This window comes from Physeter macrocephalus, chromosome 18, assembly GCF_002837175.3.
Source record: "Physeter macrocephalus isolate SW-GA chromosome 18, ASM283717v5, whole genome shotgun sequence".
Lineage (NCBI taxonomy): Eukaryota > Metazoa > Chordata > Mammalia > Artiodactyla > Physeteridae > Physeter > Physeter macrocephalus.
This window is the reverse complement of record NC_041231.1, coordinates 12,338,088-12,344,360: the sequence shown is the minus strand read 5'-3', so window position 1 is coordinate 12,344,360 and position 6,273 is coordinate 12,338,088.

Sequence of the window (6,273 nt, the reverse complement as noted above, 5' to 3'; positions counted from 1 at the left end):
CTGGCAATTAGAGGTATGCTACAGGAGATGTTATAAATCTACACATTGTGAACATTCTCACCAGCACCCCGCTTGTGTACACCACTTGCTGTTGCCACCACTGTTTTCCAATCAACAGGAATTTGTTAAGTGTTTACTACACCCCAAGCCTTGTAAGAGAATGATGATGAAGGCATGCTGTCCTCAAGAAAAGTCTACTATTGCTGGCAAGGGATAACTAGCACCTGTAGAGGAGAAAGCAGTCTCCTCAGTTTGGTCCGGCACAAACTGTGCATGAGACCCTCAGATGAAGACATCCAGCAGACACACAGAAATCCATACTTGCAGCTTTGGAATTTTGGAATCATCAGCATGCAAGTAATATTTGAAATCAGTTGTGCAAGTACTGACCTGGTTACCAATCTCACTCTGAATTCCCAAGTCCAGAGCAGCCCCGGAGGAAGTACAAAGGAAGAAAGAAATTCAATCTCGAGCAATTGTTTACATTCAGTTACCAGGAGGAAAATATCATATGGTTTGTCTTCCTTTTCTCCATGTTTTCCAAACATCTCACCATCATCCTCAAAGAAAAATCTGCCCTGAGAATGGAAAGGAAAGAAAATACATCTTCCCTCTGGCTAAAATTATAAATAAATAATTATGAGGCATACTGGAACTAAAAGGTAGTATGTGGGATCCACAAAGCCATGAAAGCAGCATTACTAAGAACCATGTGATATACATTTAGCCCTATACAACTGCAAGTGGCATACGAATCGAGCTGCCAAGTATTCATTCGCGCTCCAAATGCAGTTGGTCAAATCCCGTAAGGCATTTCTATAATGACAGTTTTCTACAAATAAATAATTATGAGGCATACTGGAACTAAAAGGTAGTATGTGGGATCCACAAAGCCATGAAAGCAGCATTACTAAGAACCATGTGATATACATTTAGCCCTATACAACTGCAAGTGGCATACGAATCGAGCTGCCAAGTATTCATTCGCGCTCCAAATGCAGTTGGTCAAATCCCGTAAGGCATTTCTATAATGACATTTTTCTACAAGCCTGATCTCGACCAGAAACTATGGGTTCCATAAAAAGTAACAGCAGGATGATTTTAGTCAAAACCCAATTTACATTCTGCATTTCTGTTCAATAGCCTAGTTGACTGAGGCCCTTTGGGAACAACTGTCATCCTGTGGTACTAAAGCTCATTAACTAAAACCATGACTTGTGCAAAATGGTTACACACTTGGCTTACAAGTTCCTTAAATATTATTTACCTTTCTCCTTGACTTAAAATATCAAGCAGAAAAACCACAGACATATTGTGACTGATGGGACACACAGCAGGAAGAAACCACCTTAGCTTACTGGAAATAGCAATCTCGCCAATGTGTGCGGTATAACTTGATGTAATTGCCTCAGAGACTGGAAATAGCACGTACGCACATGTAGCCACTAAATTCACTACATGTGAACTGAGGCTCACTTATATGAAAGTTCAGTGAGGTGCCACCTAACCAGGCAGAAGAAAGAACAGCTGGAGTGAGGACCTGGTTTTAAAGCTAAAAGCATCTGCAGAAGCCCCGCGGTTATTCACCACCTCCAACCATTACTCAAACGTCTTGCTAACTCCATAACTTCCCCCATATTGTGCTAGATCGTTCCTCATCAACCTACGATCATGTCCACTCCCTTTGAGCTTCCTGTGTGTATTTCAGAAGAAAGCTGATAACTACATCTCCCATAATCTCCTCCCCCATACGGTTTCTGATTAGACTTAGTCAATGAGAGCCACTTGCGTGAGATTTGGAAGGCAGAGCACTGACAGGGAGACACATGGGTCAACACTGGATTGGAAGCCGCTCTTAGGTGAGCTGCATGGGAACCCCTTGTACTTATGCTACAGACCTATGGTTCTCTAACTTTAGCATGCACCAGAATCTTCTGAAAGGCTTGGTAACACACAGATGGCTGGGCCCCAGCCCCAGAGTCTCTGACTTAGGCAACCTGGGGTGGGGCCTGAGAATATGAATTTCTAACAAGTGCCCAGATGACACTGATGCTGCAGGTTGGGAGACCACATAGTGAGAACTACTTCTGCAGACTGAGACACTCGGAGGAGCATCCGCAAGTAGCTTCCAGAGGAACACCTGAGAGCTACCTGGATCAGAGCTGCAAGCTGAGATCATCAGGTCTCCATCCAGACCTGTATCCCCGCCCCTCCTCTCCCAGTGGGCCACGTAAGCCTCTAGCTCCCCGTGTGTAAAAGGCTTCACGTACCTAAGATAAAGACTGCCAATATACAACTCCTCGAATCCACAGCCACTGCCTTAGATATGGTCCTTTTCCTAACTGGTCACTCCCTAACCCAGTCACCCTTCAAATGATAAAATCGTTCAATTCTCCTCTTAAAAACCCTTGATGCTCCCAAACTGGAAACAGGCCAAATGACTATGAACGGTGAATAAACCAACAGTGATACAATGAAGTACCACTCAACAATAAAAGACTACTGACGCTGCAACATGGATAACTCTCCAAGGCAATCTGTTGAGGAAAAGAAGCCAGACTCAAAGGCGACCAACTCTACGGTTCCATTTCTACGACATTCTAGAAGAGACAAAACTCTAAGGACAGAAATCAAATCAATGCAGCCAGAAACTGGGGTGAGAGATGGAGACTGACTACAGTGGGATAAAGGGAGAGATATCCTGCATCTCAACTGCAGTGGTGGTTATGCATCTACATATATTTGTCAAAATGTATAGAACTGTATACCTCAATAGGGAAAATTTTACTCTATGGAAATTATACCTCAAAACACTTGACTTTTAAAAAATGGATGCTCTCTATTGTCAAAGAGCACTAACTCCAAATTTCTGAGGAAAAAAAAGGCAGACAGGAAGAGAGGGTTTGTGCTTACGAGTGGTGCAGAAAACACAAAAGGCTCAAGTCCACACTAGCACTTAGAGTCCTCTGTATATTCAGAAGGGCTATCTCTCAGGACTGCTAACAGTGACCATGAAAATCTACAGAAACCACAACAGTGTGGCAGAGGAACAAAGAATAGTCGAATCTTGCCATCTCATTTGACAACCCCTGAGAAAAGTTAAATAACCTCATTAAAGTTACAGCTATGGCACTTTCTTCTAGTTGCCCTAAAGAATCTGGCAAAAAATGGAAGCCTGATACAGAAGTGAAAATCCAGGTTCATGAAGGCACAGAATTTAACTCTTACTTATCTCATGAGCTGGCAGAGTATTTCTGGAATTACGGAAGTCTGATCCCATTACCAACAGTCCAATACTCTTCTGGAAAACATCAGCCATTTGGCTCTCTGGAGACCTACACATCTAATGTATATGGTTAAAAATCTACTTCCTGCACTGTGGTAGAGGCATCTAATGTCCTTTTATATCTAGTTATCCTTCCCTTCTGGATGGATGGATTACACTTCCCTGACTCCCACCTGCCTGCCAGCCTAGGGGTTGCGAGAAGCAGCAGCATTTGTCACTTTCATGCTGGAGCACTTACTTGATGATGTGGAATGTTCTAGCACTCTTTTCTTGCTGCAGTAATCAGGTAGGAGACTTCATGTGGAAATAGAAGGCAGCCTCGATTACAGAAAGTGCAGAACCACTCAGTATGCCACCAGGACCCCGGGAGAACCTGCATCAAAGAGAAATGGGGTTTTGTTAATCTAGGCACTGAGACCATGGGGCTGTTTGTTACAGCAGCATCACTTGGGATATCCTGACTCATATACCCACATCCAACCCCCAAGTTTAATGTTAACTGAGAGACGTTATTATCCTACTCAGTTTTGTCTGGGAAAAGAATCATTCAACCTACAGGCCTTATAAACTCTGATATTAAAAAAAGACTCATAAAATTTTTCTTTTCCTAAGGTTGCACAAATAGTAAGAAGCAGAAAAGGTTAAGATGTGAATCCAAGTCCAAAGTGTGGTCTCTTTCCTCCAAGACACACTATCTACCAACACAGTGATGAAGAATTAGCATTGTTATGGAATACTTATAAAAATAAAAATATTTATTATATGTTATTGCCATACATATTCATCAACCCAATAGATGTAGATATTGAGAAACTGTTATGTACCCGAAAATTTAGCTGTCATGGAGTATCAAAAAAAAAAAAAAAGGAAATCATCTTTATTTTTTTGTTTGTTTTATTTATTTTTTTATACACAGCAAAGGAAACCATATACAAGATGGTTGCCTATACACATCAGTGTATACATGTCAATCCCAATCTCCAATTCATCACACCACCACCACCACCACCCGCCACTTTCTCCTCTTGGTATCCATACGATATTCCATTGTATATATGTACCACATCTTCTTTATCCATTTGTCTGTCGGTGGGCATTTAGGTTGCTTCCATGACCTCGTTATTGTAAATAGTGCCGCAAAGAACACTGGGGCGCATGTGTCTTTTTGAATGATGGTTCTCTCTGGGTATATGTCCAGTAGTGGGATTGCTGGGTCATACGGTAATTCTATTTTTAGTTTTTTAAGGAGCCTCCATACTGTTCTCCATAGTGGCTGTATCAATTTACATTCCCACCAACAGTGCAAGAGGGTTCCCTTTTCTCCACACCCTCTCCAGCATTTGCTGTTTGTAGATTTTCTGATGATGCCCATTCTAACTGGTGTGAGGTGATACCTCACTGTAGTTTTGATTTGCATTTCTCTAATAATGAGCGATGCTGAACAGCTTTTCATGTGCTTCTTGGCCATCTGTATGTCCTCCTTGGAGAAATCTCTATTTAGATCTTCTGCCCATTTTTGGATTGGGTTGTTTGTTTTTTTAATATTGAGCTGCATGAGCTGTTTATATATTTTGCAGATTAATCCTTTCTCGGTTGATTCGTTTGCAAATATTTTCTCCCATTCTGAGGGTTGTCTTTTCATCTTGTTTATGGTTTCCTGTGCTGTGCAAAAGCATTTACGTTTCATTAGGTCCCATTTGTTTAGTTTTGTTTTTATTTCCATTACTCTAGGAGGTGGATCAAAAAAGATCTTGCTGCAATTTATGTCAAAGAGTGTTCTTCCTATGTTTTCCTCTAAGAGTGTTATAGTGTGCGATCTTACATTTAGGTCTCTAATCCATTTTGAGTTTATTTTTGTGTATGGTGTTAGGGAGTGTTCTAATTTCATTCTTTTACATGTAACTGTCCAGCACCACTTATTGAAGAGACTGTCTTTTGTCCATTGTATATCCTTGCCTCCTTTGTCACAGATTAGTTGACCATAGGTGCGTGGGTTTATCTCTGGGCTTTCTATCCTGTTCCATTGATCTATATTTCTGTTTTTGTGCCAGTGCCAGTACCATATTGTCTTGACTACTGTAGCTTTGTAGTATAGTCTGAAGTCAGGGAGTCTGATTCCTCCAGCTCTGTTTTTTTTTTCCCCTCAAAACTGCTTTGGCTATTGGTGGTCTTTTGTGTTTCCATACAAATTTTAAGATTTTTTGTTCTAGTTGGGTATAAAATGCCATTGGTAATTTGACAGAGATTGCACTGAATCTGTAGATTGCTTTAGGTAGTATAGTCATTTTCACAATATTGATTCTTCCAATCCAAAAACATGATATATCTCTCCATCTGCTGGTATCATCTTTAATTTCTTTCATCGGTGTCATAGTTTTCTGCATACAGGTCTTTTGTCTCCCTAACTAGGTTTATTCCTAGGTACTTTATTCTTTTTGTTGCAATGGTAAATGGGAGTGTTCCCTTAATATCTCTTTCAGATTTTTCAGCATTAGTGTTGAGAAATGCAAGAGATTTCTGTGCACTAATTTTGTATCCTGCAACTTAACCAAATTCATTGATTAGCTCTAGTAGTTTTCTGGTGGCATCTTTAGGATTCTCTATGTATAGTATCATGTCATCTGCAAACAGTGACACCTTTACTTCTTTTCCAATTGGTATTCCTTTTATTTCCTTTTCTTCTCTGATTGCCATGGCTAGGACTTCCAGAACTATGCTGAATAACAGCGGTGAGAGTGGACATCCTTGTCTTGTTCCTGATCTTAGAGGAAATGCTTTCAGTTTTTCACCAATGAAGATGATGTTTGCTGTGAGTTTGTCATATATGGCCTTTATTATGTTGAAGTAGGTTCCCTCTATGCCTACTTTCTGGAGACTTTTTATCATAAATGCACGTTGAATTTTGTCAAAAGCTTTTTCTGCATCTATTGAGATGATCATATGGTTTTTCTTCTTCAATTTGTTAATATGGTGTATCACATTGATTG